We start from the raw sequence: 20,457 nt of genomic DNA on the forward strand, positions 1-20,457 counted from the left end.
AGCAGGGGGCTGACCTGGAGTGAAAATAGACATAAAATCCATGACTATCTCATCTATATGCTCATCTGTTCTATATCCTAAGATGCATGATAGCATGGTGATTATTCACCTGCTAGTTTGTGAGAAAATGGTGGCAGCATAAGGTGGGATGTCTTTTGGAGTGTGGCATTCCTCAATGATAAAATTCCAAAAACTTTGCTTGATTTTGGTTGGGTCTAGGGTACTATAGAGGTCTAATAGGGTTTCAATGGACAAAGGAATCAAATTGTGGCTAGTCTAGATTTGAAGCATCTAGTTAATAGACTCAACAATAATTGAAAACAAGAAGTCCTGGTTTGGGACAATTATAGCCCTTTGGCTAGGGATGTAACATGCATGGAAGAAATGTAAAATGTCTGGGACAAGGTGGAATTTTGGGAGTGTATAATTGGGTAGATTTGAGTCCCAAAGGTGGATATCATCTGCTTTGTTCAAGAATCTATCTTTACTCCAACAATGTATTTTCAAAAGGTCACAGCAGGTGACTATGTCTTTGATTTGGAAGTCTCTGTCTGCCAGGGCCAGGTGGTAATTTTCTAAGTGAGGTGTTGTTACTGGTCTGACATCTAGGGAGGTTTGGGCAGCCATTTATGTGATAAAATGTGGAAAATTGGGTTTTATATGGCTTTGGGAGTGAAATTTCAGTAATTGAATAACCAGGGTAGGGTATGAGAAATTTGTAGGTTGGGGTTCGGGTACTTTGGGAATGGGAGACTCTCAATTAAATTGAAATTAATAAAATTCTTTCAGTTATTTTAAGAATTTAATGTTCTTTCTTTAAAGAGAGGGTAATTCTTGGTTCTTGTTCAAATACCTGGAATTTACAGTCGGGGTTGCAACTGGTTTTCAATTGGGGTTTGCAGAGGGCTTCGGCAGCTAGGATGGTGTGCAGTGGTGGCATCAGAAGGCTCTGATAGTTGATAGCTGGTCACAGGAGTTCGGAAGGCGCATGTGCTTCAGAGGTTCAGTAGTGCGATTTGAGCAAAAAAGGGTGAAAATGGGGGTCAGAAGGCTTTTAACCATGAACGGTTGGAAAAATGGTGAGGAAAAAATGTTTTATGAACAATGCTGGTTTTCACTTTGGTGGGGAGGTGGTTTTGGAGGCCATTGCACCGCTTGTTGGGGCCAGGTGGTATTTTGTCGATGGAACGCTATCTATGCCAGAGGCCGACACATAGGCAAATGGGCCCCGAGCAAAACCACCCATATTGCGTGCTCTCAGGCTGTTAAAGGTTGGACATCACGCGAGCGCGATATGGGCAATGGTCGTTGGATTTGGGGGTGGATGATCGGACGACCATCGCGTGGGAAAGTTGCGCGGTCAGGTGATGGGGCGGAGGTTAGCGGGACCCATGGGTTTTAATTATGGTTTAGAGTAATTAACCCATGTTTAAGTGCAGATTAATTAAACTGCGGAGTTTTAGGGGTAGCGGGGTTAGTTTACCTCACCAAGGTGGCGGGTTAAACTCGAGTTTAGTTGGGAAAATGGTTAAGTGGCGGAGTTAGTGAGGCGGGGGTTTTTAGAGTTAGGATAAAGGGTTTAGAGGGGTTTTGGGTAATTATTGAAGTGAAAACATGATTTTAAAAGGGGGGAAAGGGGTTTCACACTTAGGGGAATGGATTTTAGGAGTAATTGACTAGGGAAATGTGTGAAACTAAGGGGTAGGAGTAAAAATGAGGGGGAAGGGGTTTTCATAATCCATGAAGGGGTAAAAAGGAAATTAGTGAGTATATAGTGGGGGTGAAATGCAATGAAGAGGGAGTTAGGAAAATCAGCTTATGAGCATGCTTTTTCATTGATAACTGCTCCTGGACACTTGAAACACATAGTTAAGTATGATAGTGGTGCTGCTCCAAATGACTTGTATTTTTTCAACCTTTCTTTACTTACCCTTTTACCTACCCTAACATTTTTTCTTCACTTTGGTGGGTGCACTTAAGCTAGCAAACCCTTTTCTTTCCTTTTCTTTTATGAAACAAACTATCTACTTCTAACCTTATATCTTCCAAGGGCTCAGATTAAACTGATGAGCTCCTTTTATTTCTCTACATATCTAATGATCTGCCAAGATTGAACTGTTTGGTCAGATTTTTATTCTCTAACTATAAACATGAAATTCAAAGCATGAAATAGTCAAGATTAAATAGTTTGACTATCATGGGTTGTGGCATATAGGACAAGCTGCACACAACCATTATTTAAGGAATTAATAGTAAAAAGTAGTGGCACTTGGACTTGCACACTTTCATGATCTGTTTTTTGTTTGGGGCTCATGTTTTTTTTTTTTTTTTTTGATCTTCTCTTATTTTTCTTGTCCTTTGATATTTCTTTTAGGACATACCCTCTTTACATTTTTTAATTTTAATATGGAAAACTTTGCAAAAAGCAAAGGTATGTACCATATTACAAGGGTTAACCTCAGCCAACTCAAAATTATGAATCCTATCACTATAGGACTCTAACAGTGGCTCCACATGGGGATGGCATTTTTTGGTGAAATGTCAAGAACTCTAAAGACAAGTAGGCTTTGAATTGTGACTGTAGTTACCTTGTAAACTGTCCTTCTGTGTTTATGCTTTATTGATACTTATGACAATAAATCCTCTAAAGCTTAGGGCCTTCTTTCTGGTTTTCAACTTTAAAGGATTACCATTGAATCCAATCTACACTCTGCAATGTTATGTACAATGATGCAAAGTAAAGTGAATTATTGTGAGTCAGTGGAAAAATAATGCTTCAGCATCCTACCATTAATAGGTCCTCTTGGTAGATCTGATCTATCTATGTTTCTCAAGAAAAGGGCATTGTTGCCTCTGTAGCCATAAATGACATAAGGCCCCTGCCACAAAAAATCAAATTTTGCATGCTTGCCTTTGTATTCTCTCCTTGAATCCCACTTAAGGACTTTATCTCCTATGTAAAAATCATTTGCTTTAGTCTTTTTATTAAAGACTTTCTTGATATTTTCTTGGATTGCCTGTGATTTTACATATACTTGTTCTCTAGTCTGTTGCAGGTGTATGGTCTGATTTATTCTTCTTTGAATATCATTTGGTTCCACCTGTAATTCTTGGATGATCTTCATTATTGGAACTCCCAAGGATGATGGGAAAATTGCATCCATCCCATAAATCAACTAATAGGGTGATGTTCCGATGGACTTCTTAGTAGTCAGTCTATCTACCCATAAGGCATTGACTAACTTCTTATTCCATGTCTTTTTGTTATCTTCCAAATTTTTTTTAATAATATTGACCAGACTTTTATTAGATGATTCTGCAAGCCCATTACCTTGAGGGTAATAGGTTGTGGAGTGGCGAAGGGTGATGTGGTATCTATTAGAGAAGTCTACCATATTTTTGTATTTAAAGGTAGCTGCATTATCAGTAATGAGCTTTTGGGGGCAGCCAAACCTTGATAGGATATTGTTTTCTAAAAATGAGATTATGACAGTGTCTGTGGCTTGTCTAGAAGGGATAGCTTCTATCCATTTGGTAAAATAGTCTGTGGCTGTCAGAATCCACTTGTGCTGAGCCGAGGAGGCTGGGTGTATTTCTCTAATGAAGTCTAACTCCCATTGTTGAAATGGCATTTCAGTGGAAATTGGCTTAAGTGGCAAGGGTAAAATTTTTCTCTTTCCCTAAAAACTCTGGCATTTATGACAGGAGATCACATGTTTTTTAACATATGCAGAAAAATTAGGCCAATAGAAACTAGCCCTTAGAATTTTGTCAGCAGTACTCTTCCAGTACAAGTGTCCTCCACAATCCCCTGCATGAAACTCTTGTAAAATCTTGTCAGCTTCATCTTTCAATAAACAGGTTAAAAGAATACCACTATTGTCCTTCCAAAACAATGCATTATCTATAATACAATATCTTAATGACTTCATTTTTAAGAATCTAGCTTTAGTTCTTGTCAATCCAGGAGGAGCTTGTAGGTTTAGTAATACAAATGTAATATCTGCATACCATAGTGAATCAATAAAAGGTTCACTGATCTGTGGAGTTGCCATCTCCTCCTGATCATCAAGGGCACTAATAAAGTTCATATCAAGGGCCTGACAGTTCGATTCAGCCATGAGTTTGGCTAAACCTTGGCCTTTGATAAGCTTAGTTGGCTTTATCTCTATGTCATATTCCAATATTGTGGCAATCCACTTGCCTCTTTTCCCTTTAGGCCCATTTTGTGTCAAAATTTCCTTAACTACAGAATTTGGAACATAAGCAATAATGTGAGAATACATAATGTATACTCTGAAGTCTTTGATAGCCTTTACTAAAGCTAATGATTGTTTTTCCATGATATTGTATTTGAGTGTGGCATCTATTAAGGATTTACTAAAAAATACAATTGATTATTCATATTCTTGGTTGTTCTTTTGCAGCAAGACTGCTGCAATGGTGTGTTCTCAAGCAAAAGAAAAAATTTTAAAATCCTTGTTAAAATCATGTCTTATTAGGACTGGAGTCTTGGTTAAGGCTTCCTTGATGGCTTCAAAAGATTGTTTGGCCTCCACTATCCATTTAAGTGCTGAGTCCTTTCTTAGAATGTTATTTAACTCCCTAATTAATTCTGCTAGATTTGAGATGAATCTCCTAAGAAAATTAATCTTACCTAGAAATGATTGTAGCTCTTTAATGTTTCGGGGATGGGAAATGGTCAAAATGGCTTCTATTCTAGCAGGGTCTATCCTAATCCCATCTTTAGATATGATGTGTCCTAACAACTTTCCCTCTTCTAGACCGAAAAGTGTCTTTTTAGGATTTAAAGAAATCCCAAATTTCCTGCATTTGATGAATACTTTCCTTAAGTGATCTAGGTGTTGATTGTCAGATTTGGAGAAGACAACAATGTCATCTTAGTATACTACTAAGAAATAATGGATCTCCTTGGAAAAAGCTGTATCCATATCTCTTTGAAATGTGGCACCTGCATTCATTAATCCAAAGGGCATCTTCAAATACATGAAGGTACCCCAAGGAGTAGTAAACGTAGTTTTGGCTTGGTCCCCAGGTTGGACTAAGACCTGGTTATACCCAGAGAATCCATCTAACAATGAATTCCTAGATGAGCAAACTATATGGTCCATTTTTGGTAGAGTATAGTTATCTTTTAGTGAGACCTTGTTTAAATTTGTAAAATCTACACAAAGTCTAATTTCACCTGTCTTTTTCCTAGTTGTAACTAAGTTTGAAATCTAGTCTGAGTATCTAATGGGGGTTATTATTTGGGCATCAAACATTCTTTTGATGTCTTTCTCTATGGATGGCATAAGAACTTGGTTTATTCTCCTAAGTTTCTGTTTGAAAGGTTTATGATCTTCTTTTAGAGGTATTTTGTGTTGGATTATGCTAGTGTCATAAGATTTTAAGTCTTCATAACTCTAGGAAAATACATCCTGGAACTCCTTAAACAAATTGATGTATTTAACCTTTTCGTCTGGAGGTAAGGCTTTTGATAATTTAATGAGTTTTGGTTTATCCTCAGTCCCTATGTTGACCTCTTCTATGTCAGCTCTTAAAGATTCCATCTTGGGTTTCCTAGCTACATCATTAGAGTCAAACAAATTTTCTAAAGGTACTAATCCTTTAGGCAGAAAATTATTTTGAAAATTAAGGATATCAGGGTCATCATTCATTATTTCTTCAATCTCTACATTTTCTAAACTATCTATTTCTACTCTAATAAATTTAGTTGGTTTAGCTACATCGAAAATATTTACATCTGTGCTACTTTTTATATTATTGTCTACAATACAGTTAGTGTCTATCTTGCAATTTTGAAATTCACCTTCATTGTTCATGAAATCGTAGATCTGAGAATCCTGGGAGAAAAGTTGCCAATACTTTAGGTTGTCTAGTATAACAGGCCTATGTCTAACTTCTGCAGTGTACTAATGGTTTGGTTGAAATGGAAATTTACAAGTACTAGCAAAGGTGGCCAGACTGTGAGCCTGCATGTTTTGTTTTCTAGGAATGGCAGCAAAGTTTGATTCCAGGAGGTCTTTGATCAAGTCTAAAACAATATCCCTATATCAACCAAGCCTAGGGTTGTTGACAGAGTATTCACCACTAATCTGTTTAATAATCAGCTTTGAGTCTCCCATGATGGAAACTCTTTTGGCTCCCAATTTCCTAACCAATTGTAACCCTAGAATCAGGGCTTCATATTCGGCCATGTTATTGGTACATTTGAAGTTCAATCTGAAAGCATGTCCCTCAGCATGATTATTCTCCATATTATGGATCCACACTCCTGCACCAGCCCCTAACCTATTGACTGACCCATCAAAGTCTAGATGCCATAGTGATTCATGGAATATGTTCTCACTATCAGCTGTTCTGTATTTAAGGTCTTTGGTTGTGATTTCCTTATTATCATTTTCTGCATTGTATAAGATGAAAGAGTCCATATCTGAATGCATGGAGTATATGGGAAAGTTTTGTGGCTTTTCCTCACTACTGACCATGTATTTCATCAAGGTATCCCTATATAATTTTCTCGGTTGGCCAAAAACAGATATGGTGGCATAAGACATATCCAACTGCAAGGATCCCTGCAGTTTTTCTCCCCATGAGCGAGATAGGAGAATTCCATATTTCGGTGGGATGTATGCAACTACAATGTCCATTAAAATGCTCTTCGTAGGGCACTAGACAAGAGTCACACATAAGTCCTTGATTAGACCAAGGCATTTAACCTGGCTGGAGTCAAAAGAAAACAAATCCTTATAAGGCCTCGTAATTTCTAGGTTTAGCCTTTCCATTATTGCCTTTGGCATCAGAGTGTGGGATGCTCCTGAGTCCAACATAGCGTTATGCAATATTTTATCATGAATGTTTAGGTTGATGTAAAAAGGAGGAACCCCCCCTTGCTGATGAACACCATTGGCCTCAGGGCCAAACACTAATTCAAGCTGGTCATCATTGAAATTAATAGAGTCCTCTCCCTCTCCTATGTTTAAAGTCTCAGTTATCGATGACCTATAAGATTCATTCTTTACTAGTTCGTTCAAAGGAACTGATATATTTAATTTTTCTATTTCATTTTTGATGTTGAAAGGGAGTTGAGGTTTGTTTGTCTGATTTAGATCTTCCTTAATATGTGTGGTTTGTGTGTCCTTATTCTGTTTCTTAGTAGTAGGGATTTTAGTATGTGTTTCTACTATTTTGCCTTGATTTCCCTTATTTTGATTGTTCTCAGTAATTGTCTATGTTTGGGTTTCAGTGGAGGTTATATCTACAATCTTAGGGGTTGAAGACTCTGGTGTTCCCCTAGGGAGGATTTGTAACACTTTGTTAACTCGAGATTCTTTTATTATCTTAGTCTGGGTTTGGATGGATATTTTAATGGGAGTCTTGTTATTCTTTTTACTTCTCAAGCTATATTGTTTATGTACCTCATATATAGCTGACTCATATCCCTGTTAAAATCAAAAGATTCACCAGAGTCTAACTGCAATTTCTGCAACATACATAACTCTTGTTCTTATTGAGTAAGAAAAACAATGTCTTGATATTTGGTTTCCAGTAAGTTAATCTGGGTATCATCCTCTGCTTCTTGGTTCTGTGAATCCTCAATAAAGTTGTCTTGGAAGGGGGGGGCTAATTTGTTGGTTTGGTGCAGCATTCTTTCCAACATTAGGGTTCTTCCTAAAATTTGGGTTTCTTATTGGGGGTTGTTGTTGTTGATTCTCCCATTGATTTTTCCTCTCCACGTTTTCTAACATATCCATGATTCTCTCTAAACTCTTAGCTAAAGCATATACTTTCCCATCTGAATTGGAAGGTTCCTCTTTAAATACAACTTTATTTTCATTCCTCATTTGTGCTTTCTTAGCTAACAGGTTGGACTCTACACTAACAACATTGCTTTGCATTTGTTCAAGTGTTTCAGGGTTCCTTTCCCTTAGCTAGTATGACATGTCAATGTCAAAACCATCAAGGAACTTAATTAATGCTAGGTTAGGTGGAGGCTTAATGTTGGCTGGAATTGCATTGTATATATTATTAAACCTAATGCAATAGTCCCGAATTGACTCATTAGGAGCTCTTCTAATATTGTCATATTCAGAAAGTACTTGCAATGAGTTTTTCTTTTTCTCCCATCTATCAATGAATAACCTATGAAAATTGGTAAGTCTGCAATATGGTTGGCAGAAAATGATTTGAACAATTTCTTGAAATCCCCAGTTAAAGTTTGGGCAAACAACCTCATTTGGACATCTGCTTCATCTATTTCATGCAACTCAAAAAAGTCCGACATCTTGTTTACATGTTGCTTGGCAGTGTAATGACCAGTAGTATCAACAGGAAAATATTACTCTGATAATCTGCAGGCATGGCATCGAGTTGTGCAGGTAAAACAAGAGGAGCATATCGGTTTGCCATTGCTGTGATGCTAGTTTGACTAGGGGGTAAAGTTGTGGTGTTTGAGGAAGGACTTGAAACTGATGGAGGTGAACTAAATGATGATGAAGATGGTTGATTAATAACTAGTTTAGGCGATTGGATAGTGGTAGATACAATTGGAGAAGTTGTGGTAAAAGGAGGTGTATTTATAGTGAGTGAATAATGTGCAGAAATTTGAGAGGTAGCAATAGTAAGGGTAGCTAGCTCAACAGATTGTTGAAGGTAAGCACTATCTATATTGCTGATCAATGTAGAGGTCAAAGATTCTAACTTGTCAAAAGCGTCCAAGACAAATTTATCTAAATCTGGATGGATAACCCTTTTTGATTCAATGAGTTGAGTAAACTCAGGGTCTAAGATTGTTTCATGGATGGAATTCTTAGATTTAGTTCTAAATAATAAGAGGTCAAATGACAAATCAAAAGGGATTTCCTCTAAAGTTGACAACTCCTCAGGGAGTGAGTTTGCTTTGACTAGCTGGCTACTACCTGCCTGAGTTTCTTTGCTTTTTGGTTTTCTTAGAATTCTGTCCGGGTCATCCACTATAGTTGCAGGGTTTGGATCTAGGTTTGCCCTGGTATAGTGAATCTTCTTAGGAGCCAGAATTTTAAGTTTTTAAACTGTTTTTAAGAATTTTTTGAAAATTTATTTCAGATAATGACCTTAAGGGGCTCAAGATTAAATTTAAGGTTTCCTTAAAGTTTTATGAGACTACGGATCAAAGTCCCCAGTCGAGTTGCCAGAAATGTTATCACTTTGATATTTCTTTTGAAGTATGAAGAAAGAAAAACCAAAGGTAACCATAAACCACTTTTGGAGATCAAGACCTAGCCTTCCTGATGCTCAGAGAGGGCTCTCTCTTTATAATTTAATTTTGTTTTAGTTAAGATGATTTTAGGCCAGTTATTGCTTGCACTTAGGTTTTGTTTTTAAAATTTGGTGGTGGAATCAATTTACTTAGATGGATAGAGGTTTGGCTTATACCATTGGGCTATGGAGTCAGATGTCTGACAAAACAGACTGGATTCAGTTCTAAAAATAGTGTCTACAGGGCAATATAGACGAGTTACTGTAGATCTCCGAGGCTAAATGGTGAATGGTTTCAAATCGGATCCAGGGAGAAATTAAGGGTTCCCTAGGTCGGACTTTGGAAGGAATGAAAGAAGTCAATCGGGATTCGAGAGCAATTAAGGGTTCTCAAATCCGGGTATCAAAAGAAAACATGTAAATAAATTACTGTGCAAAATAGAGTGTAATTAAACAAATTCTGAGTGATATTTCTAGTTAGTTCATTTAGATTTTAGAACACATTTAAGATTATGAAAACACATAAGAAAGGTAAAACAATCACACAAAGAAATTACTTCACTGCAAATGGCTCATCTCATGAATCTTGTAGCGAACTGCTTTTATTACTTGCTCCAATATGTTGACTTGAAAATGGTACAATCACCCTTAGGTTCAAGATTACGATAACTCTACAAATATAAAATATCCACCTCTAATACTTCAAATTTTGAAGTATTTATACAAAAGGAATTACAAAATATCTGAAACCGTATTCAGAACTAATCTAGGAAAAAAGAAATATCTTCTTGCAAGAAGATAGAGACAACTATTGAATTGTTTCATGCTGTCCCTTTTATTTTGGTTCTGCTGGCTATAGACTTTGATTTTTAGCCCTTTATGATGTTAGGCTGTTTGGATTTTACGTTGGATGCTCTGTTTTACTTTAACCTTTCACCTGATACACTTTGATTGTGCTGACCTGTCTTCATCCTTTTACCATGCTCATTTACTTTTTACTGTACACTTATATTTTTACTGTGCTTTTACTTAACTAGATGTTGAGCATTTTCCAATATATCTCATTAGCCTCTGTATGTTATGAAACCAGCTCACAAAAAGATAGAAAGATAGATCAACGCCTTAGAATTCAGCCTCTTCGAGGGGGCAACCTCCTTTACATTACACAAATGAATGATTCTTTGATGATTGAAATGAAAAAACCTCCTTTCTATATGTAGGAGTCTAAGGAGTCACAATATAACCCAGCCAACCTAACAATAATAATATAAAGGCACAAACTTAACAATAGATGGATTCTACGGGGCACAGTAATAACAATATGGGGACAATAGGGGCACAACAATATTAATAAGGGATATAACTACAATAGTAATGGGGTAATCACTAGTATTATAGGGACCTAACATGCCCCTCTCCTTCAAAAAAGTGTTGTCCTCAACGCTTGAGTAGTTTTGGATGCTTTTGTATAAAATTCTCATCCTCCCATGTGGAATCTTCAGCGGATAACTTCTTCCACTTGATGAGATACTCCGAAATTGATCGATTTCGTAGCTGTCGAGTTCTTGTTTCTGTGACTGCTTCTGGTTCCACTATAATTTTTCCTTCCTCATCAAGTTCTGGCAATATTGTTTGAATTGGGAGCTTGTCGCTTATAAACATCTTTAAACATGAAACATGGAAAATTGGGTGCACTCGAGAAGCTGCAGGAAGCTCTAATTTGTATGCCATAGTACCAATCATTTGCAACACCTTGTACGGACCATAATACTTTGGTGATAATTTATTATCCTTCTTAGCTTTCTTGAGGGACATTTGTTTATATGGTTGTAGCCGTAGGAATACCCAATCACCTACATCAAAACTTCTTTCGTTGCGATTTTGATCTGCCTGTTGTTTCATTCTATTCTGCGCCAACACGAGGTTGTCCTTTAAGAGTTGGAGGACTTGTTGTTGATGCTCGATGTGATGTTCCACTGCTTGAACCTTAGAATTTTCTCTTAAATATGATGTGATGGATGGTGGATGATATCCATAAAGTGCCATAAATGGGGTCATTTTTGTTGCTGTATGGAAGGAAGTGTTATACCACCATTCAGCCAGAGGCAACCATTTGATCCACTGTGTTTGTTTATCAGATACAAAGCAACGAAGATATCCTTCTAAACATTTGTTTACTATCTTAGTTTGCCCATCAGATTGAGGATGATAAGATGAGCTATGAGCTAACTGAGTAGCGAGACAAGAAAATAATTCTGTCCAAAAATTTCCGGTGAAAATGGGATCTCTGTCACTTACAATAATCTTTGGGTTTCCATGTAGCTTTTGAATTGTTTCCATAAATGCAGTAGAAACTGTACTGGCTTTAAATGGATGTGATAATGCACAAAAGTGTGCATACTTGGTAAGTCTGTCAACTACCACCATGATGAAACTCTTTCCCTCAGACTTGGGTAAACCTGTGATAAAATCCATTGAAACCTCCTCCCAACGTTGGCTTGGAATGAATAAAGGTTGTAATAGCCCTGGGGTCTTAATTGTTTCAACTTTATTTTGTTGGCAAACCAAACATTCTGCCACAAACTTTTGAATATCTGATTTAAGGTCATCCCAAAAAAATTCCTTCTTAACCCTGTGGTAAGCTTTTAAAAATCCCGAGTGCCCTCCTAAGGAAGAAGTGTCCAATTCCATAAGAATCTTTTGTTTGATTTGGGAATTCTTATAGAGGTATAAGCGATCTTTGTACCATAACGAATCATTTTGATAGCTAAATGTATCAGATGTACTGGAATCTTCTTGTAACTTTTGAATAAGTGCCCACACTTCTTCATCATTCTTCCATTCCTCCCTTGCTTCCTTTATCCAATCTGATTGGATAATAGAAATGGTGCACATCAATGCTTCCACATCCTCATCCTTTCTTGAGAGTGCATCTGTCACCACATTTTGCTTCCCTTTTTTGTAGATGATTTCAAAGTCATAACCCAACATCTTTGTGACCCACTTTTGTTGCTCTTCAGAGGATAATCTTTGTTCTAAAAAGTATTTAAGGCTATCATGATCCATTTTTACCTTGAAGTGTCTTCCCATTAGGTAGGGTCACCATTTCTTAAGTGCATGTAGTATTGCCAAAATTTCCTTCTCATAAATAGCTTTGTGTAAAAACTTTCCCTTGATTGGACGACTTTCAAAAGCAATGGGTCTTTCATCTTGCATTAAAACAACACCAATTCCATTTCTTGAAGCATCACATTCCACAATAAAGGTTTTTGTGAAGTCCAGTGTAGCTAAGACCGGTGCTTGGCACATTGCCTCTTTAAGATGTTCAAAGGCCTTTGTTGCTTCTGGAGTCCATGAAAATGCATATTTCTTCAATAATGTTGTTAGAGGTGCTACTATTCTCCCATAATTCTTAACAAACTTGCGATAATACCCTGTCAACCCGAGAAATCCTCGCAGATGCTTTATGGATGTGGGGATTTTTCATTCCTTAAAGGATTTAATTTTGTTAGGGTATACCTTAACTCCTTCATGAGATACAATATGACCCAAATATTGCACCTCTTGTACTCCAAAGAAACATTTGGATCTTTTTGCATATAATTGTTTCTCCTCCAATAGTTGTAGCACCCTGTCAACATGTTCAACATGATGCTTCCAAGACTTGCTGTAGATTAGTATATCATCAAAAATTACTAACACAAATTTTCTAAGGAAGGGTTTGAAAATGGAATTCATCAAACCTTGAAATGTAGAAGGTGCAAGGTAAGGCCAAAAGGCATGACCAAAAATTCATAATGACCCTCATGAGTTCTAAATGTTGTTTTCCGAATGTCTTCAGTCTTCATTCTAATTTGATGATATCTTGAACGAAGATCCAACTTGGTGAAGTAAATTGATCCATGCAATTCATCCAGTAATTCATCAATGTCAGGAATGGGAAACTTATCTTTAATAGTGAGCTTGTTGAGCTCCCTATAATCCGGACACATGCGCCATGATCCATCCTTCTTGTGCACCAATACTACTGGAGTAGAGAAAGAACTTTGACTAGGTTGAACTAAACCAGCCTCTAGCATTTCTGCAACCATACATTCAATTTCACTCTTTTGGGCATAGGCATATCTGTATGACCTGATGTTTGGAGGAACAATTCCTGGAATCAGATGAATAGCATGATCATGATCACGAATAGGTGGGAGACCTTTGGGAGTCTCAAATACCTTGGAATGATTGTCCAAGAATTTTTGGAGATCTGGAGAATAGATGATTTCGATGTGGAAACATCTAGCGAACATAATTGTGCAATTACATCTCTTTGTTCCTTTTTTAGAAGCTTTGTCATACTGTTAGAGCTGATTATCTTTCTCGGTTTCCCTGCAATACCCCTTAATTCAGCTTCCTTTCCTTTCGCATAAAATTTCATGAAAAGTTCTTGAAAATTAAAAGCTATTGTACCCAAGGATTGTAGCCATTGGACTCCTAGTACAACATCAACACCTCCCATTGGAATGGAAAGCATTGGGCTAGTCAATACATATTCTCCCATGGATAGCTTGATATTATGGCACTTTCCAGAGCAATTTATTGTTCCTCCATTTGCAACCATCACTTAACACTCTGGTGCTGGATATAGGAAGCAATTCAATTCTTTTGCTACCTTACAATGAATAAAGTTGTGGGTACTTCCTGAATCAATCAACACTATTACCTTTTTCTTCTTGATTTGTCCTTCTATCTTGATGGTTTGAGGAGTGGTAATTCCCGCCAATGCATTACAAGATATGGTCGGATTCATTTCTTCTTTATCTAGACTTTTGTCCTGGAGTATATCCTCTTATTTTGACCTTTCTTGCTCCTTTTCTTCTTCATCTTCACAATCTATGTAGAATAATTTTTTCTCAGCACACTTATGACCTTTAGTGTATTTGCTATCACAACTGTAACAAAGCCCTTTTGCTCTTTTTTCTTCCAATTGTTGTGGTGTCAACCTTATAGGTTGTGGAAGACTAGGGGCAACAACACTTCCATCTTTATAGTTGTAAGTGGTATGTTTTCTAGTTGCCATAATTTTGCTTTCCATTTTTGTTGCTAACCTGAATGCCTTCTCTAATGAATCAGGTTCCCAAAGGCGAACATCATGTTGGATATTATCCTTTAAAGTCCCTATGAACACATCAATCCTATGCTCATCTGGAATATTTTTTACCCTTATGTTCAATTTTTGGAACTCTTCAATGTGCTCCATTATTGAACCCTTTTGTTTGAGACTTATCAATTGGCTAAAAAAAGTGTTGCTTTTTGTATTCTCATAATGTGCTGTCAATTCTTCCATAAAAATTGCCAAAGTGATAATTTGTTTACGAAAGAAAAGCCATTGATACCATACAAATTGATTTGGTTCCAAATATAAAGCTGCAATACATGCCTTTTGTGTGTTTTGCACATTATTGAGATCGAAAAATTGCTCCATCTGTAATATCCATGTTGCGGGATCCTTGCCATCAAACTTCCTCATATTGATTTTTGGAATATGGTGGGTCTTCGATCCAACATTAGAGCATATGAAATCATGATTAACATTTCTTTTGTTCACATCATGAGTTTCCTTTACTACCCTTTCACCATTTGTAAGTATTTCTTGTAGAAAATTTGTCAAATCTGTCTTCAAATCTGCCATGTCTGTCTTCAAATTTGTCTTCAAATCTGCCACGTCTCTCTTCAAATCCATCTTCAAATCTATCTTCAAATTGTCCATCTTAGCTTCCAGGCCATTCATCTTAGCTTCCATGCCCTTTATCTTAGATTCCATGCGATTTATCTTAGTTTCTGTTAGCTTTTGTGAGAGTGACATTTGTTGCACTTGGTCTTGTAATTTTGATATATCATGTAGCATTTCTTCCTCTTCTTCATGAGTCATGTTAGAGATTTCAGGTTGCTTACTAGGTGTTTGCATTTTCTTTCCTCGGGACATCAGTTATCGATAATAATGCTCTACTATTCCCTTTGAATTCCTTCAAAATAATTTTTCAAACCAAGCTTAAGCAAAAATTTAAAAAAATCTACACACCTTTTTTCACTTTGTAGGAGCTTGATATTGCCTCTGATGTATCTCTGTAATTTTGAATCATCCAGTTATAAAATTGCAACTTGCAGTAGCCCTCTGTGTCCTCTTTCCAATGCCACTAGTATGATCCAAATTGGATTCTCCAAGGAAGAGTTATGCCAAATCTCCCACAGTGACCTGATTATAGACTAGTTCAGTAGAGCGAACTTGTACGACATGCCACATGTCTCTGTTTCGACCTTTGGCTTTGAAAAATATATACAAGAAACTACAGTCCGTCCTATTTCTTTACCTTCTTATGAAACTTCAATCCGATGCTCAGAGAGAAAGTTATGATGATTTTCCCTAGGTCACCTGTTTAGAATGTAATTCAGGAGTCTGCAAAAAGACCAACTTCCTCAGATCATATCTCCGTAAATATAGCGCTAAAAGCTCTGAAATTCGGACCCAAGGTTCAGTGCGATTTCGTCTAAAATGGTTTTTTTTTTTGTTTGTTTGTTTTTGTTTGTTTGTTTGTTTGTTTTTTTTTTTTTTTTTTGTTTTTGTTTGTTTGTTTGTTTGTTTTGTTTTGTTTTTGTTTTTGTTTTTTTTTTTTTGTTTTGTTTTGTTTTGTTTTTTGTTTTGTTTTGTTTTTTGTTTTTGTTTTTGTTTTTGTTTTTATTTTTGTTTTGTTTGTTTTTGTTTTTTGTTTTTTTCTTCGCTTCTGAAACGTCGCAGAAAAAAAGTTATAGCGAAAATGCCACGATGACCTATTTGGAGCAGCGAAACCCTAGAATCCAAAGCTCTGATTCCAAATGTTATGAAACTAGCTCACAAAAAGATAGAAAGATAGATCAACGTCTTAGAATTCAGCCTCTTCGAGGGGGAACCTCATTTACATTACACAAATGAATGATTCTTTGATGATTCAAATGACAAAACCTCCTTTCTATATATAGGAATCTAAGGAGTCACAATATAACCCAACCGACCTAACAATAATAATATAATGGCATAAAAATAACAATAGAGGGATTATATGGGGCACAGTAATAACAATATGGGGATAATAGGGGCACAAAAATATTAATAAGGGATATAACTACAACAATAATGGGGTAATCACTAGTATTATAGGGACCTAACGCTGTATATTTGGCAAAAGTAGGCTTATTAATAAATAAGTGTTTCACCTCATGCTGGAGGTAAAACAGATTTTCAAAAGTCTGGTATAATACTCTGCCAGTTGGTATACCACTCATTGATGAGGTATTTTCCTATTCTCTAGCTACTTCTCTGATTTTCTTGTTGTAGTCCTCCTGTGTCATCAATTTATCATTTATGACTAAGGGACTAGGTAGTCCCTTTTCTCTCAAAAGCTCAAACTTGGTCATAAACCTGTCAACGACTAGTTGCATGGTTTGACACTTATCTTCTAAATTTAACATTAAATTTCTCTTGGCTAGGACCCTCTTGAATTCCAAAATGGTACCTATCCTGTCAGGTATGTCAAGTTCTTATAGCTATTATTTGTTCTTGGAGTTGAGGAATTGAATAATTCTTATTGCTTCCTCTGGCATTTCTCCAAGCTCTTCTTTGACATTCTGGATGGCTTCTATAACCTGTTTGATCAAGTCTATCTGCTCAAAAATGACCTGGATAGATGGCCAAATATAATTGACAGAGTCAATGATATTGGCCATTAATAATTGTTTGGCCTTTCCCAAAGGCTTACTCAGTGTTAACTCTTTCTCCAGGGTTTTCACTGTCTCATTCATTCTGGTAGCCTTCTGTTGTTCTTCCTTATGCATGATCTAGGTTAACCTGAAATCTGTCTCCAGGATGCTAAGTTTCTCTTTTAACTTGTTCATTTGATTGGTTTGAATGGAAATTTCTTCCATTGCCTTGACCATCATGTTTGCTTCATCACCTGTGGTACCTGTTGCTGTTTATGCCGTTTTTGATGTAGTCATTGTTGCTGGCAATGCAGTGGCCATTGGACCAATGGGAGCTAATGCTACTGCCAATGTGGAAGGCACAACTGTGGTCACTGTAGGAATGATAGTTGGAGGAGCACTGTCTAGACTAGCTTGTTTGAGCTGGATCAAGCTATCTAGTTCCTTTTCCATTTCCTTCAACTGGTCATTGAGTTGCAACACCAAGTCCATCATCTCTTCATGATTTGTTTGGATTTCTAGGACTTCTTTTGTTTGAGGGTGCTATGACTGAGGCAGCTTGAGCTATTTCTTAAGGGCTGCAATGTCTTCATTTTTGTTCTTAATTAACTGTTTAGTAGCCTTGATGTCCTTTGGGTCATGGTCCAAATCAATGATCAGATCTTCTAAGGATTTGATCCTTGTGTCTTTGGCGCTGGAATATGCTTTTTCCAGTTTGTATTGGGCTGTCACATTGTCTAATGAGTCCTTGAGCTTGAATGCTGCCATTGATTTTGCTATGAGGGTGGAGTAGATCATCTCTCTAGCATGCTTGTTGAATTCTACTTGATCTATGGGATGCACATCCCTGGCTAAGACCTCAAAGTTGGTCTTCTTGTAGTTTGCTATGGTTTTAGGCTGCTGTACAGTAGGCTGTAGGAAAGACACCTGCATCTTTCCTTCTTTGATGTCAAAAGTTGACATCAATCTATTTTGATTCGATGGTTTCATCTTCAAGTACTTGGCATAAGTGTTTGCCTTGAGATTTTCATTCCTCATTTTAATCTCCTTGAATCTTTCCTTGATATCTGCTTCCTTGTCAGCTGGCCTGACAAAGGAAGACACCTCCACACTCTTCTGTCTCTGTATGATTTGTGTGTTGGAAGTCGATGGCTGCTGTGTTTCTACTGATGCAGCTATCTTTGTCGTCTGTTTACTGCTCTGCCCCATTGCCTCAGTGTCAATGATGTCTTCTGATGCAATGTTTTCCTCTTGTTCAGACACAGGAGTCAATTTGGGCCTTTTTCTTAGTTGGAACTGCTGATCAGTGGTCTCCATGGCAGAGCTTGATGCTTACTCCCTGTTTCTTTTGGGATTCTTCTCCTCATTGAAAGGAGTCTGAATGATGGGAGGCATATTCATTGGCTCTTCAAACTCGGGGACCTGCAAGAAAGAGCTTTGGTCAAACTGTTTCTCCAAGTCAATCATGGTGTTCTCCACATCCACCACTGTGCTGTCCGTATCTATCAATGTGTTCTCTACCCATTCTGACTGATTAGCATACTGTTCAATGTCAGGCATGGGGTAGTGGATGTAAGGTCCCATCTTGGCCATTTGTTTGAGTTTGTTCACAACCCCATGAGGGTAATAATGCAAAATGGAACTATGCTAGAATTTCATGTCCTGAAGGATCTTATCGACCTCAGGTCTAACCTCTCTGGTGTTGCAGATGAAAGGTCCCATTTGGTTTTTCATCTTAAACTGTGTCTTCTTCCTAGCATCTAGGAAGTTGACTTCATCTGCACTTATGATTTGCCTGAAGTGTTCCAAGGCAAATATTATTATTGGGAGATACTTAGGTAATTTGTAGGGGGGTAACTCACAACCATAGATCCTGATTTCAGTATGATTCTGGTAGAGGTACTAGTCTCCTACTCTTCTATTCTTTTCTAGTTGCAGTACTCTCTTGATCTCAGTATTGATTCTAGGTTGAGTGCTAGAAGTCAGCATGTTTATGACAAGGTGAACAAAACAATCTATAAAGTCTTTGTATGTGAATGTTGTGTTATACCTTTGGGCCAAGGGTGTCCAGTAGATGATTGATCTTTCCTTTCCCTTGGTATTTGTTTTTTGAATCTTCACTGGGAACTTGTCTATCTGGTAATATAGAAACATGTAAAACAACACTGAAGAGTACTTGAACACTCTTTCAGTGGGCAGTCTAGTAAATTGTTCATGCATTCTGTCTGCAATGAACTGAGCATAGTCAAACATAATAGCAGGGGGTTGACCTAGAGTGAAAATAGACATAAAAGCCATGACTATCTCATCTATATGCTCATATGTTCTGTATCCTAAGATGCATGAGAGCATGGTGATTATTCGCCTGCCAGTTTGTGAGAAAATGGTGGCAGCATAAGGTGGGATGTCTTTTGGAGTGTGGCATTCTTCAATGATAAAATTTCGAAAGATTTGCTTGATTTTGGCTGGGTCTAGGGTACTATAGAGGTCTAAGAGGCTTCCAATGGACAAAGGAGTCAAATTGTGGCTGGGCTGGATTTGAAGCATCTGGTTAATAGACTCAGGAGTAATTGAAAACAAGAAGTCCTGGTTTGGGGCAATTATAGCCCTTTGGCTAGGGATGTAACATGCATGGTAGAAATGTACAATGTCTGGGAAAAGGTGGACTTCTGGGAATGTATACTTGGGTAGATTTGAGTCCCAAAGGTGGATATCATCTGCTTTGTTCAAGAATCTATCTTTACTCCAGCAATGTATTTTCAAAAGGTCACGACAGGTGACTGTGTCTTTGATTTGGAAGTCTCTGTCTGCCAGGGCCAGGTGGTCAATGTCTAAGTGAGGGGTTGTTACTGGTTTGACATCCAGGGAGGTCTGGGTAGCCATTTCTGTGATAAAATGTGGAAAATTTGGCTTTATATGGCTTTTGGAGTGAAATTTCAGTAATTGAATAACCAGGGTAGGGTATGAGTAGTTTGTAGGTCAGGGTTTTGGTACTTTGGGAATGGGAGACTCTCAATTAAATTGAAATTAATCAAATTCTTTCAGTTATTTTAAGAATTTAATGTTATTTATTTAAAGAGAGGGTAATTCTTGGTTCTTGTTCAAATACCTGGAATTTACAGTTGGGGCTGCAACTGGTTTTCAATTGGGGTTTGCAGAGGGCTTCGACAACTAGGATGGTGTGTAGTGGTGGCGTTGGAAGGCTTTGATAGTTGATAGTTGGTCGCAAGAGTTTGGAAGGTGCAGGTGCTTCAGAGGTTCAACAATGCGATTTGAGCGAAAAAGTGTGAAAATGGGGTTCAAAAGGCTTTTAACCGCGAATGGTTAGAAATATGGTGGGGAATTTTTTTTTTATGAACATTGTTGGTTTTCACTTTGGCGGGGAGGTGGTTTTGGAGGCCATCGCACCACTTATGGGGGTCGGGCGGTATTTTTCTGGGGGAATGTGATCTATGCCAGAGGTCGACACGTAGG

Source organism: Pinus tabuliformis, chromosome 7 (assembly GCF_031772625.1).
Source record: "Pinus tabuliformis cultivar Carrire ecotype Pingquan chromosome 7, CPIR1, whole genome shotgun sequence".
Classification (NCBI taxonomy): Eukaryota; Viridiplantae; Streptophyta; class Pinopsida; order Pinales; family Pinaceae; genus Pinus; species Pinus tabuliformis.